Raw genomic sequence first — 21,248 nt, forward strand, 5'->3', positions numbered from 1 at the left:
CACTGCAGGCGACTTCTTTCCCCTTCCTCTACCCTTTGAAGCGAGGAAGGACGAGCCCTTACCTCTTTTGTATTTATTAGGCCGAAAGGACTGCATCTGCTGATGGGGCGCCTTTTTCTGTTGATTGGGAACATAAGGAAGAAAAGATGACTTACCCGCAGTAGCGGTAGACACCAGGTCAGCAAGGCCGTCACCAAACAAGACACTACCTTTGAAGGGGAGAGCTTCCATATTTTTCTTGGAGTCGGCATCAGCATTCCATTGATGGATCCACAGTGCCCTCCTGGCCGAGACTGCCATGGCATTGGCTCTTGATCCCAAAAGGCCAACATCCCTCACTGCATCCTTTAGGTTATCTGCAGCATCCTTGATATAACCAAGAGTCAAAAGAATGTTATCCTTATCAAGGGTATCCATATCAGAAGCTAAATTATCAGCCCATTTAGCAATAGCACTACTCACCCATACCGACGCCACAGCAGGTCTGAGCAATGCTCCAGTATTAACGAAAATGGCCTTCAAAGACGTCACCAGCTTGCGATTCGCCGGGTCCTTGAGAGCAGCAGTGTCAGGGGACGGAAGCGCACCTTCTTGGACAAACGGGATAGAGCCTTGTCGACATGTGGAGACGACTCCCATTTTTCCCTGTCATCAGAGGGGAAAGGATACGCCATAAAAATTCTCTTGGGAATCTGCCACCTCTTGTCCGGCGACTCCCAAGCTTTTTCACAAAGAGCATTAATTTCATGAGAGGGGGGAAACTTCACCTCAGGTTTTTTCCCTTTAAATAGGCAAATCCTTGTGTCCTGAACAGCAGGTTCGTCAGAGATATGTAAAACATCTTTAATAGCCACAATCATGTACTGAATACTCTTAACTACCCTTGGGTGTAAAGTAGTCTCATTAAAATCGACATCGGAATCAGAGTCCTTGCCGGCATTTGTATCTACCATCTGGGTAAATTAACGTTTTTGTGACCCTGAGGGGTCTGTGCCTGAGCCTAAGCATCCTCCATGGATTTTCTCCATGCTTGTGTCTGAGAATCAGATTTATCCAGCATCTTAGACAATAAAGCCACATTAGCATTAAGTGTACTTAACATAGTAACCCAATCAGCAGTCGGCTGTGCCGACAGAGCCATTTCCAGCTCCTTTTCTGCACCCCCAGTAACTCCTGGGCACAAAGTCTAACTGAGGTCTGGGGGAGGGGCATAGAGGGAGGAGCCAGTTCACACCCAGTCAAAGTCTTTTTAGTGTGCCCAAGCTCCTGCGGATCCCGTCTATACCCCATGGTCCGTTTGGAGTCCCCAGCATCCTCTAGGACGTAAGAGAAACATGGTGCCAGCGGCCATTCTGTGTGACTTTAGGTTTACTCAGATGGTCAATAATGGAAGGATGTGTGGCCACTGCTGCATGTTTGTAAGCAATTGCTGGGATCTGTGAAGCCACTGATGGGCGCCTCACTATATTACCAGGTGGCTGCAGCATTTGCATAATTTCGCATATTAGCCGCATACAAATTTGCAGCCTTAAATGCATTAGCGTATATCTCTGATTCAGGCCCTGACTGTTTTTATGTTACATACAGTAGGCACAGCCGTGCTACTCATGTATTGGTGTTTAGTCATTTATTTTCCAGTACTATACAGATGTGTCCTTTTACAACTTTGCTCCATGCGCTACAAGTTGCTTTACACATAACACGTGCGTGAGGTATGACTCGGTAGTGCTGAGCGTCTTTTTCAAATTTTACCATGAAAAAATGCATCCTAGACTCAATGTAATACAATATGATGCACAAACAGCTTCTTCTGATTAATATGATATACAGCATGCCTATATTCTGTTTGTGACTGTGACTGTATCTGCATACAAAATACTATGCTACAGTGTTTTCCTTGAAAACACTAATGTTTCATTTTGGATGCAGATACAGTCGCAGGCATACACAGTATATATACATGTGCATATCATTTTAATCAGCAGAAGTTGCTTGTGCGTCATATTGCATTACATTGTGTCTTAAGACACATTTTCTCGGCAACAGACACAAAAAAACAAAACACAGTGGCGCGACTTCAAGGGCCGTTTAGCAAGGGCTGGCTCTACCATTAGGCAGCTTTAGGCGGCTGCCTAGGGGCGCCGGCCACTGGAGGGCACCGCATCATTGAATTCATCTAGAAAAATACTGAAGGATATCTCTTTATGTGGGTTAGTAATTACTTACAGATGGGGGGATGTAACAAAATAAAATGTAATTGTATGTATATACATACAATTACAGGGATGTAGTCCGGCTGACGGAATGTTGGCATTCGGAAAACAGACGCCCAAATCCCTACACCTATCAGAATACCGACACTGGAATCCCGAAAGCCGGCATCCCGACAGCTGGCATCCTGAGTGTTAATATACTGGGGAGGGTTAGGGTAAGGTTCATTAATTTCATTCAAAATGTCGGTATAATGGTAGTTGGGATACTGCTGCCTGTCGGTATTCTGACAGCGGCATCCTGTACCCAACCCCAATTAAATATCCCCACTAGACCCCATATACAGTATTTTACAGTATATAAAGAATTGACAGCACTCAAGGACTTTTAAAGTGAAAGTATATTGTGAACAAATTTGTTTACAATATACTTTATCACTTTAAAAGTCCTTGAATGTTGTCCCTTTTCTCTGTACAAGTTGAGTATCCCATATCCAAATATTCCAAAATACGGAATATTCCGAAATACGGAATTCTCTGAGTGAGACTGAGATAGTGAAACCTTTGTTTTCTGATGACTCAATGTACACAAACTTTGTTTAATACACAAAGTTATTAAAAATATTGTATTAAATGACCTTAAGGCTGTGTGTAAAAGGTGTATATGAAACATAAATGAATTGTATGAATGTACACACACTTTGTTTAATGCACAAAATTATTAAAAATATTGTCTAAAACTACCTTCAGGCTGTGTGTATAAGGTGTATATGAAACATAAATGCATTCTGTGCTTAGATTTAGGTCCCATCACCATGATATCTCATTATGGTATGCAGTTATTCCAAAATACGGAAAAATCCGATATCCAAAATACTTCTGGTCCCAAGCATTTTGGATAAGGGATACTCAACCTGTATATATATAATGATGCAATTCATGTGAGGTGGTGGTGGCTTTACAGGTTAGGGGGTGCTAGACTGAAGCTTTGCCTAGGGTGCAGAGAGACCTTGCACCGGCCCTGCGTTTAGCGTAACTGCAGCAAGGATGTAAGAGGACACATCTGTAGGTATAATTATTTGCAACTCAGTTGTTGATTCAATTGTGACATTATTGCAGCTTTTATTACATGGTATCGAAAAATTAGGCACCTTCAATATTATGTTGAAGGTTAACAAATCAATGAAACGAGTAGGTGTTAATGGATAGCAGATAACCAGGGTAAATTAATTGTAGAGGAACATGATGTAAAACAGCTGACCTGTTCTCTGCGTTTCCCTGTCTTGTATTAACCAGAGTGGAAACAGTGTTGAATTTCTTTGGGAACAGATTAATCCTCTGGGACTACTGTACCTCTAGCTGTTTGCTCCTCATATATTATGGCCCTTCATTGTCACTTATAAGCAGTATATTACCCCAATAAATCACCTCTGTACAACCTGCCAAACATGTCTTTATCTTACAGATGAAGCCTTCTGCTTTATTCATCTATATTCTGGACAAAATACAGATATATTTAGCTATGCCGCTTTGTCTTTGTTGTGTAGTGATGGTCTGATGTCTCCTGTAATAGATTTGCCATTAATTGTTCTGGATAAATCAATGCCACGCTGACCCTGAGAAGCACAGTACTGACCAAACACAATGAGAATTAAGGGAAAATATTCCCTGTTTATAAGTAATGAATAATGTCACTTTATTATTCTATCCATGTTCAGTAAAAGAGAAAAGACAACTAAATAGATCTGTATGTTCTCCAGAATACGGATGTCAACAGCCGGAGACTTCAGCCAATCAGAAGTGAGTAATCGTACTGCCTGTAACACCGGCAAGAGATCCGCCTCCTAAACGGCGGCTTACCAAACAGATACTCCTTTGGTGTTGTAAGCTCCTCTAGAGCAGTGTGTTGGGTCTACAGGTGAAACTCAGATAATTAGAATATCGTGCAAAAGTTAATTTATTTCAGTAATTCAACTTAATTGATTGATTGAAGACCGTCTTTCCTAAATACTATCAGTATGTAAAGACTCCTACTAGAGGGGAAAATGTATTAGATCATGTGTATTGTAACATCAAGGAGGCTTATTCATGCTATAAGCATGCTAATATTGGTAACTCGGACCATATTTCCCTGTATTTGGTGCCAACATATAAATCCTTAGTTCGACGTTTTAAACCAGAAAGTAAACTGGTTACAACATGGCCACAAGGGGCTATGACCAAACTCCAAGATACTTTCGAGTTTACGGACTGGGGTTTGTTTGTCGCAGAATCCCAGGAGGAGGAGAACGACAATTCGGTGAATGTAGACCATCTTACTTCTATGGTACTAGGGTATATTAACTGTTGCATTGAGAGTGTGACCGTCAAAAAACGTGTAAAACTCTTTGCTAACAATAAACCTTGGGTTAACAGCACAGTAAGATCGCTATTAACAGCGAGGGATAGAGCATTTAAATCTAAAGATCCAGTTGCTTTTAGGGTTGCCAGATCGAACTTAAAAAAGGGAATTCGTGAAGCAAAAAAGACATACTCTGGCATGCTTGAAACTAGATTTAAAAATGACAGGGATGCGAGAAGCATGTGGAGGGGCATCCAGGATATTACCGACCGCAAGGCAAATAAGAGTTATTCAAAACAACCCGTAGACCCCACGTTTGGCGAAACGTTGAATACTTTTTATTCGCGTTTTGACAAGGATGTTAATTTTCCTCATAGGTGTGTGGTTAGTGAAGGAAATGGTGAACCATTGGTGCTAGATGAGTTGTCCGTCAGGAAGTGTTTTGCTGCTATTAACCCCACTAAAGCCTCAGGACCTGATGGAATTCCAGGGAGTGTTTAAGACCTGCTCGGAACAGCTAGCAGGTATTTTTACCATAATTTTTAATTGTTCTTTAGCACAGTGTATTGTCCCTAAAAATTTTAAATCAACTTTAATTACTCCTATTCCAAAAAATGGTAAAATTAATACTAACGAGCCAAATGACTTCCGACCAATTGCCCTTACGTCATTAATCATGAAGTCATTTGAAAAACTGATTATTAGACACTTAAAGGGCTTTATACCGGCCACTCTTGATCAGTTCCAATTTGCATATAGGGCAAATAGATCTACCGATGATGCAGCCCTTACTTTATTTCACCATGCGCTTACTCATCTGGAAAATAAGGATTCTTCAGTGAGAATTTTATTCGTTGACTATAGTTCGGCGTTTAACACCGTTGTTCCCATTCCTCTAATTAACAAATTGACCCAGTTAGGTGTGGACAGTTTTGTCTGCAGATGGATCTTTGACTTCTTAACCAATAGGCCTCAGGCAGTCAAGATCAACAATAAAATTACAAACGAGGTAACGATTAGCACAGGCGTGCCACAGGGATGTGTGCTGAGTCCGTTACTTTATTCCTTGTTCACCCACGACTGTGTTTCTAAATCAGATAAGGTGCACATACTTAAATTTGCAGATGACATTGCCATTATAGGGCTTATTAGTGGGAACGATGACTCAGAATTTATATTTGAAGTAAGTAGGCTAGAGAAATGGAGCCAGGATAATCATCTAATCCTTAACGTTAAAAAGACAAAAGAGATGATCTTGGATTTTAGGACAACCCATCGGTACACTTACAGTCCTTTGGTTCTGGACAAGCAAGAGTTCGAGACAGTGATATCCTTTAAATGTTTGGGTATGATCATATCGAATGATTTGTCATGGTACTGCCATATTGACAATGCCATAAAGAAAGCTCAACAACGGTTATATTTTTTAAGGAAACTGCGTTCTGCAGGAATATCTGAGCCAATTTTAGTCAACTTTTACTCTTGTACTATTGAGAGTGTGCTTACTTACGGTATTCCCGTTTGGTATGGAAATTGTAATGTAGCAGAGCGTAAATCGCTCGATAGAATTGTTAAAACTGCCGAAAGAATAGTCGGTTTACCATTGCCAAATATCCAGACCATTTATGAAAAGAGGCTCCTTAATAAGGCCAGGAGTATACTGAGCGATGAAACTCATCCTAATTACAGGGTATTTACCCTGCTTCCTTCTAAGTTACGTTATAGGTCTTTGTTGTGTAAGACTAGTAGACTGAAATGTAGTTTTTTTCCTAAAGCAATTAGTATGTTAAACGGTTCTGAGGGTAGATAGGAGTTGTACCTGCTTACGTGTCCACTTGTGTTCTTATGGGTTTTAAAGTATTTTATGGTGTTTTATTGGCATTTGTATTCTTGTGATATCTGTTTTTTTTTCCATTCGGAAATCTCATTGTTTGTTCACATGTGAATATCTAATGATAATAAACTAAACTAACTAACTAACTAACTAACTAACTAACTAACTTAAAAGGTGAAACTACTATATTATATAGACTCATTACATACAAAGTGAGATATTTCAAGCCTTTATTTGTTATAATTTTGATGATTGTGGCTTACAGCTTAAGAAAACCCCAAATCCAAAATCTCAGAAAATTAGAATATTACATAAAATAAATAAAAAAAGGATTTTAAATACAGAACTGTTGTCCCTCTTAAAAGTATAATCATGCATATGTACTCAGTACTTGGGCCCTCATTCCGAGTTGTTCGCTCGGTATTTTTCATCGCATCGCAGTGAAAATCCGCTTAGTACGCATGCGCAATGTTCGCACTGCGACTGCGCCAAGTAACTTTACTATGAGGAAAGTAATTTTACTCACGGCTTTTTCATCGCTCCGGCGATCGTAATGTGATTGACAGGAAATGGGTGTTACTGGGCGGAAACACGGCGTTTCAGGGGCGTGTGGCTGAAAACGCTACCGTTTCCGGAAAAAACGCAGGAGTGGCCGGGGAAACGGTGGGAGTGCCTGGGCGAACGCTGGGTGTGTTTGTGACGTCAACCAGGAACGACAAGCACTGAACTGATCGCACAGGCAGAGTAAGTCTGAAGCTACTCTGAAACTGCTAAGTAGTTAGTAATCGCAATATTGCGAATACATCGGTCGCAATTTTAAGAAGCTAAGATTCACTCCCAGTAGGCGGCGGCTTAGCGTGTGTAACTCTGCTAAATTCGCCTTGCGACCGATCAACTCGGAATGAGGGCCTTGGTTCGGGCCCCTTTTGCATGAATTACTGCCTCAGTGCGGCGTGGCATGGATTCTATCAGCCTGTGGCACTGCTGAGGTGTTATGGAAGACCAGGATGCTTCAATAGCGGCCTTCAGCTCTTCTGCATTGTTCGGTCTCTCATCTTTCTCTTGGCAATGCCCCATAGATTCTCTATGGGGTTCAGGTCAAGCGAGTTATCTGGCCAAAATACAGCACAGTAATCCCAAGGTCATTGAACCAGGTTTTGGTACTTTTGGCAGTGTGGGCAGGCGCCAGGTCCTGCTGGAAAATGAAGTCAGCATCTCCATAAAGCTTGTCTGCTGAAGGAAGCATGAAGTGCTCTAAAATGTCCTGGTAGACGGCTGCGTTGACTCTGGACTTAATAAAGCACAGTGGACCAATAACAGCAGATGACATGGCACCCCAAATCAACACAGACTGTGGAAACTTCACACCGGACTTCAAGCATCTTGGATTGTGTGTCTCTCCATTCTTCCTCCATACCCACAGTCAATGGTCGACATGGTCAAATGGATGACATGGGCATTAGGTCGACAGTGCAAAAGGTTGACAGGTTCAAATAGTCTACACATTTTTTTTTCTTCTTAAAGTATGAAAAGGTTGAAAAAATGAACATCCACGTGGACTACAATTGGGAATAGTAGCCTGCGCCAAGCGCAGTGGTAGCGGAGCGAGGCACCTTGTCGGCAGCAGGGCAAGTGAAGCGGTACTCTAACTGAACTGTGGTTCCCTGTACTCTTAGGAATAAAAAAAAAAAATACTGTGTCAACCTTTTGTGTGTCGAGCATTTGTCATGTCGACCTTTCAAGTGTCGACATTTTGTACCTGTTGACTTTTTGCACTGTCAACCTTTCACATGTCGACATAATGGCCATGTCGACCTTTTGTCCATGTTGACCATTAGTGGTTGACCTAATGACTGTCGACCTAATTAGGATCGACCCCGTGATCCATACCCCATTTATTTATTCTCCTTAGGAGACATTATGATTTATTCATTCCCCTAAGAAGGAACTGTTATAGATCTCATATTCTAAGGACACACTATTATATTTGCTATACTAAAGTGGCCAGTGTCCACACACATTGGCTTTCGTATACATGGTGGCACTCTTAGTTCTACAAGTGCAGCATGCTGTAACCATAATAGGCTATGGGGGTAATTCTGAGTTGATCGCAGCAGAAAGTTTGTTAGCAATTGGGCAAAACCATGCGCACTGCAGGGGGGGCAGATATAACATTTGCAGAGAGAGTTAGATTTGGGTGGGTTATATTGTTTCTGTGCAGGGTAAATACTGGCTGCATTATTTTTACACTGCATTTTAGATTTCAGTTTGAACACACCCCACCCAAATCTAACTCTCTCTGCACATGTTATATCTGCCCCCCTGCAGTGCACATGGGCCCTCATTCCGAGTTGATCGCTAGCTGCTTTCGTTCGCGGCGTAGCGTTCAGGCTAAAAATCGGCATTTCTGCGCATGCGTACGGGCCGCAGTACGCACGCGCAAAGTACTTTCACACAAAACTATGCTGTTTTACACAAGGTCGAGCAACGCTTTTCAGTCGCTCTGCTGATCGGTGAGTGATTGACAGGAAGTGGGTGTGTCTGGGTGGTAACTCAGCGTTTTCCGGGAGTGTGCTAAAAAACGCAGGCGTGTCAGGTGAAAACGCAGGCGTGCCTGGGGAAACGGGGGAGTGGCTGACCGAACGCAGGGCGTGTATGTGACGTCAAAGCAGGAACTAAACTGTCTGCAGTGATCGCAAGGAAGGAGTAGGTTTGGAGCTACTCAGAAACGGCATGAAATTTTTTTCAAGCAGTTCTGCAAACCTTTCGTTCGCACTTCTGCTAAGCTAAGATACACTCCCAGAGGGCGGCGGTTAGTGTTTGCACTGCTGCTAAAAGCAGCTAGCGAGCGATCAACTCGGAATGAGGGCCATGGTTTTGCCCAACTGCTAACATATTTGATGCTGCGATCAACTCAGAATTATGCCCTAGGGCCGTCATTCCGAGTTGATCGCTCGCTAGCTGCTCACATAATTAAAAAAAAAGAAAAACCTGAGAGAGAGAGAAAAAACCACAGAATAAACTGGCGGTACAATAGGAGCTCCATTCAGCGAGGTGCACGGGGTATCTGCTCCAGCCACGCCTCGGCCTCTCTCGGAGAGTTGAAGAAATGGGTAGAGACCTTATATATCACCCGCAGTCTGGCAGGGAACAGCATTGAATACTGAATCTGCCTGTCCCTCAGCTTTCGTTTGACCTGAAGAAATTGGGACCTGGATTTCTGTACGTCCATAGCAAAGTCAGGGAAAACAGACACAGAGTGGTTATCAAACTGCAACGGACCGTGCAACCTGGCCAGGCGGAGAATGGCATGCCGATCCTTGAAGTGGAGCATGCGGGCAATAAAGGTGCGCGCTGGGGCACTGGGAGGGGGGGCCTGAAAGGGTAAATGATGTGCGCGCTCCACCGCGAATTGCGCACTAAAATCATCTTTTTTAAAAACACTGAGTAGCCAGTCCTCCAAGAATTTTTCTGGATGTGTACCCTCAGCTCGCTCAGGCAGCCCCACAAAGCGTGCGTTATTTCTTCGTAAGCGGCCCTCCATATCCGACAACTTGGTTTTAATAGCAGCCATCTGGGATGAAAGGTCAGCGACACTATCCTTAAGTGGTGAAGTCACATCTTCAATGTCAGAGACACGTTGCTCTACACCCCCCACACGCTCACGCAGCCTTTGCATTTCATGACGAATAATTGAGATATCAGCCTGAACCTGGCCGATCTTGTCCATCACCCTCGTCTCAGACGTATTGATGGCTTGCAGATTTTGCTGTGTGGATTGCATAACATCAGTAACAGAGGTTTCCTCCGAAGTGTGCTGCGGTGAGGGAGGCGGTGTAGCCTGGGTACACGGGGGTGTCGGCCCGCGTGGATTTCTAGCAAATCTTTCCAAGCGCGCAGCAGTGGCAGCAGCATTGCCGGTTTTTCCCATACTACTGCAGGAGGAATAATCGCTCCAGGAAAAAAAGAGTAAATAAGCACAAAGAGAGTGGCAAAGTCTTATATAGTGAAGCTTGGAGTACAGTAGCTGCTTCAGGGAATTAACACAAAATGCACCCCTGAGTGTGATCAAACAGGATTCAAGATAAACAGGGCACAGCCAGTATTCATAGAAGGCAGTGCAGCACATCAGAATTGTAATCCAAATATGTTGAGAGAGACTCAGGCAACCAGCCCAATGCAGGGCCCAGGCATAAACATATATACTGTAGCACACTGGGTGGGAAGCAGCAGGCCTCTGTAATTGCCAGCAGCAGTTAATAATGGAGCATGTGTCCCAGCACCACAGAGATGGGAGGGGAGAGTACCTTGTGCAGGGAGAGGTCACAAGCAGGGCAGAAGGCGCTGCTGCAGGCCGGGGAGGTCCCTCCACAATGCCCAAATCTCTGCAGGTACAAGGCGCACAGCGGCGCCAGACGTCTCAGGGGGTGCAGGAGAGGTTCACACAGCAGCAGATGAGTGTGAATTCTAAAAACACTGGGGTTAAGGATGGGTTCAAGGATGAAGAAAAGGGAGCTACAGCAACCTGCTGCTTACTCCATGCTGTGCCAGGCCACGCCCCCTATATGTGTGTGTTTATGTGTATATATCCACATTACCATGTCTAAGGGCTCTGTATCCTGTGCTGCAGAGTGTGTATCTTCTTCTGAAGAGTCTATCCCATGTACTCAGGACTGCAATGTGCTTTCACAACCTGTCGAATCCGAACCCCCATGGGTGGATTTTTTAAGGGGAATGATATCACAGATTTAATCAAGGATGTTACATAATAAGAAAGAGACACAGTTTTTGAGATAGTCTGTAGAGGGTTTGCAACAGTCAGCTCCTACTCCCTCAAATAACCCACCTACATACCCTAAAAAAACGTACACTTGCCCAAATAATGCAAGTTGACACTGATACCGACTCTGATACAGGGGACAGTGATGGGGATATGCAGGGGGGGATGCATCCCTTGCTAAGGGGGTGCAGTTGATGATTGAAGCCATCAGGGAAGTTTTGCATATTACTGAGAAGGTACCTGAGCCGGAAGAGGAATCCTTTTAATTTACGGAATATAAGAAATCCTCCCTCACCTTCCCTGCTTTTAAAGAACTGAACTCTTTATTTGAAAAATCCTGGGAAAACCCAGAGAAAAAATTCCAGATCCCTAAAAGAATTCTCATTGGTTTTCCTTTCCCTGAAAAGGATAGAGAGAAATGGGAAAACCCACATATAGTAGATGCTTCTGTATCTAGGTTGTCTAAAAAGGTGGTTTCACCAGCCCTGGTTCAACCGCCCTAAAGGAGCCGGATGACCGTAAGATTGAGACTACGCTCAAATCTCTATACACTGCTACAGGCGTGGCTTTAAGGCCCACTATTGCTGTGCGTGGAATTCTAAAGCCACAATAAAGTGATCAGACACATTACTAGAGGACTTAGATACTATGTATTTGTGTGACATTGATTTGTTTTTGCGTCACATACAGGATTCTGCTGGGTTCATGATGGAGGCTATGAAAGACCTTGGAATGCTGAATGCGAGGGCTACTTCCATGGCGGTATCAGCACACAGAGGACTTTGGCTATGCCAATGGACTCGTACTGGTAGAGAAAGCGTTTGTGATCCAATCAATGGTACGGGATGTCCTCAAGCCAGCCCGGGTATCGATTCATCAGTGCATTCACCTTCTGGGGAAGATGGTAGCCTCCTACAAGGCTCTTCCGTATGGAAGATTCCATGCAAGGTCCTTCCAACTGGATCTCCTAGACAAATGGTCAGGATCACATCTTCACATGTACCAACGGATACGCCTGTTGCCAAAAGCCAGACTTTCGCTTCTCTGGTGGCTGCAAACTTCTCACCTACTCGAGGGCCGCAGGTTCGGGATTCAGAATTAGATCCTTCTAACCACGGATGCAAGTCTCAGAGGTTGGGGAGTGGTCACCCAAGGGGAAAACTTCCAAGGAAGGTGGTCAAGTCTGGAATCCATACTTCTGATAAACATTCTGGAACTAAGGGCCATATACAATGGCCTTCTACAAGCGGCACATCTTCTGCAAAATCAGGCCATTCAGGTTCAGTTGGACAATGTAACGGTAGTGTCCTACATAAACTGACAGGGCGGAACGAAGAGCAGAGAGGCAATGTCAGAGGTAACAAGAATCCTCCTTTGGCCAGAAAAGCACGCGGTGGCGCTATCAGCAATCTTCATTCCGGGAGTGGACAACTGGGAAGCGGACTTCCTCAGCAGACACGATCTCCATCCAGCAGAATGGGGCCTCCACCTGGAGGTATTCGCAGAGGTGACAAGCTGTTGGGGCTTACCTCAGGTGGACATGATGGCCTCTCATCTCAACAAGAAGCTTTGCAGGTACTGTTCCAGATCGAGAGACCCACAGGCAGTGGCGGTGGACACACTGGTAAGTCCATGGGTGTTCCAGTCAGTGTATGTGTTCCCTCCACTTCCACTCATCCCAAGGATTCTCAAACTAATAAAAAGAACAAGAGTTCAGGCGATCCTCATTGCTCCGGACTGGCCAAGATGGGTTTGGTACGCGGATCTTCTGGAATTAGTCCTGGAGGATCCGAGGCCTCTTCCTCTTCACGAGGACCTTCTTCAACAGGGGCCGTTCGCTCATCAAGACTTACTGTGGCTACGTTTGAAGGCATGGAGATTGAACACCAGATCTTAGCTCGGAAGGGTATTCCGAAGAAGGTCATTCCTACCTTACTTCAGGCTAGGAAGGGAGTTACGTCTAAACATTACCATCGAATCTGGAAAAAATATGTGTCTTGGTGTGAATCCAAGAAGTTTCCAACGATGGAGTTTCAACTGGGACGGTTTCTCCTCTTTCTGCAGGCAGGTGTGGATGTGGGCTTACGCTGGGGCACCATAAAAGTTCAGATTTCGGCATTGTCCATTTTCTTCCAGAAACAATTGGCTGCCCTCCATGAGGTTCAGACATTCTTGAAAGGGGTTATGCACATCCAACCACCCTTTGTGCCTCCTACGGCACCTTGAGATCTTACTGTGGTGCTGCAGTTCCTGCAATCGGATTGATTCGAACCTTTGCAGGAGGTGGACGTCAAGTTTCTTACTTGGAAGGTGGTCACACTGTTGGCATTGGCATCTGCTAGACGTGTGTCAGAATTAGGGGCATTGTCATGCAAGATCCCCTATTTGATTTTCCGCGAAGATAGGGCTGAGGCCAGAACGCATCAGCAGTTTCTGCCAAAGGTTGTGTCGGCTTTTCATATCAACCAACCTATTAGCGTGCCAGTGGCTACTGACTCCTCAATTACCTCAAAGTCCTTGGATGTGGTGAGGGCTTTGAAGATTTATGTGAAGAGAACCTCTCGACACAGGAAGTCGGACGCTTTGTTCGTCCTTTATGATCCCAACAAGGTTGGGTGTCCTGCTTCTAAGCAGACGATTTCTCGTTGGATCAGGTTTACTATCCAGCATGCTTATTCTACGGCAGGCTTGCCGTGTCCAAAATCTGTTAAGGCCCACTCTACTTGTAAAGTGGGTTGTTCCTGGGCGGCTGCCCGGGGTGTGCCCGGGGTGTCTTGGCTTTACAGCTTTGCCGAGCAGCTACTTAGTCTGGGTCGAACACGTTTGCTAAGTTCTACAAGTTCGATACTTTGGCCTCTCAGAACCTAAAGTTTGGTCAATCTGTTCTGCAGGAACCTCAGCACTCTCCCTCCTGTACTGGGAGCTTTAGTACATCCCCATGGTACTAAGGGGAACCCAGCATCCTCTAGGACGTAAGAGAAAATAGGATTTTAATTACTTACCGGTAAATCCGTTTCTCGTAGTCCATAGAGGATGCTGAGCACTCGCCCAGTGCTTCGTATTCCTGCATTGTTACTTGGTTCAATATTGTTTCAGCCTTTGCTGAATTGTTCCAATTTGGTTAGCTTGGCTTTCCTTTTTTGTTATGTGTGAGCTGATGTGAATCTCACCACTATCTGTGTATATCCTTCTCTCGAAGTATGTCCGTCTTCTCGGGCACAGTTTCTAGACTGAGTCTGGTAGGAGGGGTATAGAAGGAGGAGCCAGCCCACACTATTAAACTCTTAAAGTGCCAGTGGCTCCCAAAGGACCCGTCTATACTCCATGGTACTAAATGGACCCCAGCATCCTCTATGGACTACGAGTAAAGGTTTTACCGGTAGGTAATTAAAATCCTATTTTATATTTTCGTTGGTGGATTGCTCTGCCTCCTGAACTCTGATCCCCAAGTCCCCAGCACCTCCTGAAAGGTGGGACGCGCTAGTTTTTTTTCAGCGAATTGAAAGCTAAGTAATCTATTTCCAGAAACTGGAGATATCAAGCAAGCTGCCCCCCCTCCCCCCACAGGAAAATGATTAATTTTAAGCCCACTCCACTATCCACCCCTACCCTGCATAGTAAAAACAACAACCTGTCACCCTGGAAGTCATGTACTGGGGCCCCTTCATTCAGCCCAATACCCCCTCCTACAGTTTAGTGTTCTCCCTCCCTCCCTCCCTCCCTCCCGATCTCCCACCATTTGTGCAGTAAAGGAGTAATTAGCATAAATTACTGCTTCAGGTCCTACATGCTGAATGGAAGATAGAACACCCCCTACCATCCGCGGGACATCAAAGCTACCCCTTATAGCACCTCCAATCCTACCGCTGGAGGATGAGTAGAGGTCACAGAGCATCTTTGCCCAGGGGCCTACATTGCAGTTAAGACGGCCCTGATTACAATAAACAAAGAAGATGTTAATGAGTAAGCATGAGTTGTAGTTGTGCAAAAAATCGACGACCTGTCACCGCCCTCCGCCAGGACTTAGATTGCATTCTGAAGAGAACGCAGTTTAAGACCTTGCGCATGCATGCACCGGCGTACAGGCATGCGCACATGTGCTGAAATTGACAAATAGTGATTTCAGAACAATAGTAATCAATGCTGAATGAGGGCCTAAGTATATTCTTTGTATTATTCTAATCATTTTTTTTTTTAAATAAAATCTCATGGGTATGACAGGAGAGGCTCAGCCTCCCCTGCCTACCCTGACTGCATGTCTGTGGCCTACAGTATGTTGTCAGCGGCTGCACACATTTGGCCACGTTGCATCTACATCCATCCTTGTTTCCTTACAGATGATTGTAGCTAGGGTTACCAACGTGATGCACCAATGGCATCATATACATTGCAATACTTCCCAGTTGTTAGTTTAAAACACCATTACTTTGCTAAGTTAGCCATAGAGATGTAGTGTTCTGTGTGATGGGGCTTGTAGGTTATTGACTTTGGGGGAGATATAGCAAACATTATAAAGAGGACAAGTGGAGGTGTTGCCCATAGCATGCAATCACCTTCTAGCTCTCATTTATCTAGTACAGTGTTTCACAGCCTCGGTCCTTCACATTTTCTAGATCACTTGAAGAGAGAGTTCAAAAACCACTGATCTAGTACATATTGATAGCTAGATTCTGATAGGTTGCTATTGGCAACACAACTACTTGTAATATTTAGGTTTGATAAATCTTCCACATTATATTTAAGTACATATTTGAGGGATCAGTATAAGTTACCGACGATTGGGATGCCGGTCGTCAGTATACTGAAAACACGGCATCCCGATCATCAGTATGCCAGCAGCGGGCTGAGCACAAAGAGTTCCCTTGCGGGCTCGGTGGCTCGCCACAGGTTCTATGGGTGTTGTGGACACCCACGAGTTGGAACAGCTCCTGTTAGCCTGGATTCCGGCTGGCGGCAACTTATTTACATATCCATATTTGATACTCCTATACAACAATTTTTCAAATTGTTTCCACTCCAATTATTGGTACATTGAGATGTTGTGGTTTTTTTTGTATAGTGTGCTGTCCTTTAGCTGGTATGTGTAGGTACAAGGGATCTCCTGCGCTGTCCCCCACATGTTGTGAGCAAAGACTCAGAGGCACTGCGCCAGCAAGAGCAAATTAAGTGTGAAACCACATATACACACAGCACCTTATTGAGTGTAAAGTCAGAGGTGTAACACTTAGAATGACAGTGGCAACTGTTTGTCACTCTGGTGTCTTAAAATCTTTGACTCTAATGTTAAGTTAAATAATTATTATAGCATAGATAATACAGTAGCAAAACAGTTGTTTATGCTAACTAAAATGTACTGTATGTTATAGTACTCTCAGTGGCAATGGCTAATTTGCAACGTAACACATTTCTGGATTCTCTCTTTTTCCTACCTCATTGTGCGTTCACCTGGTGTGGTTATTGGAAATGTGTGTTTCCATCTTGAGGACATAGCAGAGCTTCTGTACACACCAGTGGATGCCTTACCACTATGAATGGCCCAGTTACTTGACCAATGGAGTGGTTTTATAGAAGATAAAGCAGGTACAGCTGTACTCACTGTTATACACACTGGTAGATGGAGCAGAGCTTGAGCGAAACGGTATGTCATATAGCTCACCAGTTGGTGAATGAATGTAGGTACTTGGCAGCGGTGCAGTGTGCTGGAACAGCAGTTTTATCAGCAGGAAATTGCAGGTCTCACTGGAGTTGAGCTGTCTACCACTGTGGCACTTTAACACAGTTTCAAGTTGGTTCCCAATATGCTCAGTAGAAGCCTCAGTGGCCATCTTGGTACAGTGAATGAAGCTTCCCTGGAGGCAGGGGCGTTTCTGGAGAGAAGGAGGCCCATGTGCAGGCTCCATGTGGGCACCCCCCATCTCTAGCCGGCGGCAACGCTTAGCTCTGGGCACTAGGGTCCCTAACGCTGTCCCAGAGTCTACAGCACATGCACAGATCTCCAGGAAAACGGCACGGTGGTCATTTTCCCAGTAATTTTTCGACTGTGCATGTGCGAAACACCAGGGAAATGGTTCCGCACCATTTTTCCAGTGATTTCTGCAGCAAGACTCCCGAGGGTAAGTATTAAAAATAATGGGTGCAGGGCCCCCCAGGACCGCAGGGGCCCATTTACACTGCACACACTGCACCCATTATAAATACGCCAGTGCCTGGAGGAGTAGCAACATAAAGTCTACTGCACTATCATTTATTTATACTCCTAAGGTGGCAGTATTTATTTATTTATTCACCTAGCTTATCTGTTACACAAAAAATCATAAAAAGATTTCTCGTAGCGGACTGACAAAATAAACAGGGTTAAGCACATATGAGAACATCACTGTATATTGTGACTTCGATACATTCTTCTTGATAGACACATCAGCAAGACTACCCTCACTGAAGACATAGAACATTACATTAGTCCCTTAACTCACAAACTCAAGACTGTTGTCACTCTCATGATTCTGGATGTCTTCCTCACTTGTGACCTTTATAACTTGCAAAGTCCTTTGCCTAACTTGGACTTCCACTCACACCAGTTGGATTTTGATCTTGGCTTTTGGATGTTTTGTGTCACGAGCTGGGGACTTACCTCTGGAGCCAGGGTATGGGGCTTGCCTTCCCGGCTGTTGGCGGTGCAGCGCGGCTGTGGAGAGATGCAGCGGGGCTGCCGGTGATGTGGTGCGGTTTCCAGGAAGCGGGAGTTGGGAGCCCAGCGGGTGTAGGAGCGCTCTCTCATATGTCTGTGGCACTGGGGGCCACCATGTTGGAGACCAGGTTGCGCCGCATCCAATGGCTGAGCCCTGTGAGATGCATAGTCCAATTACAGGCAGCTTTCTCTTTCAAAAGGGGTTAGCCCGCTCCCTTTCGTTGCCAGTGTTTATGTTACTGCCTAGTGCAGAAGCTCCAGCTCTGAGCTCCCTCAGGTACTCCCTGTGGGCAGAGCCGGCCATAGGCATAGGCAAACTAGGCAATTGCCTAGGGCATTTGATATGCCTAGGGGCATCAGCAGCTTCTGCTGATTAAAATGATATGCGGCATGCCTATATTCTGTGTGTAGGATTTCATATGCAGATACAGCCCACAGTCTCACACAGTATATAGGCATGCTGCATATCATTTTATCAGCAGAAGCTGCTTGTGCATCCTAGCCATATAGCAATGAAAATAAGATGCATTTTCATAAAAAAGGTGCCTGACGTTAGCACTGAGGCAAGATTTATGAGGACACATCTGTATCCAAGCAGAGGCAGATGTCACAGTGTTAGTGGCAGTGTAAGTGCTGTGTGCATGTGAGTGGGTTGGTTGTGCAGTAGTGTTCGGAATATGTGTAAGGAGCATTATGTGTGTCATGTAAAAATGCATTAATTATGTGCAACATATGTGTAAGATGTGTAAGGGGCACTATGTGTGTCATTATGTGTATAAGGGCATTAATAATGTGCGGCATATGTGTCTCAGGGTACTACTGTATGTGTGTCATTATGTGTATAGGGGCACTAATAATGTGCAGCAAATGTGTAGGGGGCACTATGTGTGTTATTATGTGTATAAGGGCATTAATAATGTGCGGCATATGTGTAAGGGACATTATGTGTAAAAGGGCATTAATATAGGTTGTCATAATGTGTAAGGCACATTATGTTTATAGGACATTAATAATGTGTCTCATATGTGTAAGGGGCATTACTGTGTGGAATTATGTGTATAAATGCATTACTAATGTGTGGCATTATGTGTATAAGGTGCTCTACTATGTGGCGTTGCATATAGAAAGGGCACTACTGTGTTGTCTAATGTGAATAAAGAGCAATAGGGTGTGGTGTAATGTGCATAAGGAGCAATTCAGTGTGATGTAATGTGAATAAGGGGCTCTACTGTGAGGAGTAACGTTTAAGGTAAGGTGATACTACTGTGGGATGTAATATGAATTATGGACACTATCGCATGATCAAATGTGAATAAAGTTGCAGTACTGTGTGGCGTAATTGGAATTGGGGTTACTATTGTGGAGCCATGCTCCTAGCCTTTTTGGGCTGTGCGCAAAATGTGCGAACTGTTCCTATTTAAAATAATAGGGGGTACAAACCCCAAAATAAGGACTGCTATGGGTGAGGGGTGATGGTGCTGGGAAAGAGGAGCAAGACCGGAATCGGAACCAGGGGTTGTGCTAGGGGGCACCAGCCAAAATCTTGCCTAGGGCATCATATTGGTTAGGGACGGCTCTGCCTGTGGGTTTCCCGCGATCCAATGAGTCTCTAAGCTCCGCTGTACTTGTTCTCCTGTCACCTTTCGCTGTACCCCTGCCGGTGACTCTGATCAGCAGTCCACGACTATCCGCACTCTGGGCGGCACCCCATGCGCCCTGCGACCAGTGAGGGGCCCTCCGGTCATCCGCAGTGCTCTTCGGTCATGACTGTTAAACATTCATTCAACAGTAATATCCAGTGTTCCTCAGTCATTCCTCTGCAGCATTCATTCTTTAACAATAATATCCTGTGTTCTTCAGTCACGCCTCTTCAGCATTCGTTCTTCAAAAATAATATCCTGTGTTCTTTAATTACGCCTCTGCAGCAGTCATTCTTCAATAGTAATATCCTGTGCTCTTCAGTCACACCACTGCAGCATTCATTCTTCAACAGAAATATCATGGGTTCTTCAAACACGCCACCACGGCAATCATTCTTCAGCAGTGATAACGAGTACTCTTCAGTCACGCCTCTTCAGTGAACTCTTCAGTAAATGCTATATTTGTAATTTTTTTTTAACAGTGCTGTGTATCAAGGATGTACAATTGCTGACACTTTCTGTCTGTAGCTATGGGGGTGATTCAGATCTGATCGCTGCTGTGCGTTTTCGCATAGCGGGTGATCAGCAATAGACTGCGCATATGTATGCACTGCAATGCGCACGCGTGTCAGCAAACATCAACAGGCATCGCCGACCAGTGACAGGCTGGTGCGAAAAATGCAATTGAACAGCCATTCGCATGCTGATTGACAGAAAGAGGCCATTTGTGGGTGGTAACTGACGGTTTTCTGGGAGTGTCAGGGAAAACGCAGGCGTCCTCAAGCGTTTTCAGGGAGGGCGTGTGACGTCAGCTCCGGATCCGATCAGCCTGTTCTCATCGCACTGTAGGAGTAAGTCCTGGGCTGTGCACACACTGCACACAGTAGAAAAATCATTCGATGGTGAGTGTGGTGCAAACGGATTTGCAGTTATCCGCTGACTGAAGGATTTTTAGCAGCTCGGCGTACACATGCGATTGCACAATATGCTTTCCAATTCCATTAGTGAAGTAAACTGTGTTCAAGGACATATAAGGCTTTAAGATTTGTTCCCATTTCTGGTACTTAAAGCGTTTCTTGTATCTGTAACTGTAAGTACTTGGTTGCCAATCCCTTTAACTGGGATAGAGTCACATTTAGCTAATATTGTGGACCACTCCATATTGCAGCTGAAATGTCTTGTTGGACCTGAATTGATATACTAAGAATCTTTTCTGTTGCAATTCCTGTTTTGCATAGTATTCCTTTGCGTGCACGATGGTTTACATACATCTGCACTATTCTGATCTGTACTGCTCATGCGCTGATCTCTGTAACAACGGTCACAGTGCCCCCTAGGTTGCAGCATGATTTAAATGCTGCAGTTGTTTGGGGGCGGAGGAGTGTCCATAGGGGGGAAAGGGCACCAAGGCACGTGTCTCTCCTGGCATTTAGGAGATTTTTATTTCATTTTAACCCCACCAGGCCTACTGGGCGGCTGCTGAAGGATAATCTTCCAGCAGCTGCCTATATCAGAGAGTCCTCTTGGTCTCCCTATACCCGCAGCTTCACCCCCAGCATGGCCTGATCATTGCTGGCAACAGTGATCAGGACACACAGTGCATTCCAATCTGCACTAGAAACAGGAGCCGCAGCTCTGACCTCTTCCTGCTGTGGCTGAGATAAAGGAGTTGTGTGCACTTTGCACAGTAGCTCGGGCATGTTCACTGTCTGTGGGGCTGGGAGTGCTGCTGCTTAGTCTGATTTTACAGTGCGC

The sequence above is a fragment of the Pseudophryne corroboree genome, chromosome 1 (genome assembly GCF_028390025.1).
Source record: "Pseudophryne corroboree isolate aPseCor3 chromosome 1, aPseCor3.hap2, whole genome shotgun sequence".
Taxonomy (NCBI): Eukaryota; Metazoa; Chordata; class Amphibia; order Anura; family Myobatrachidae; genus Pseudophryne; species Pseudophryne corroboree.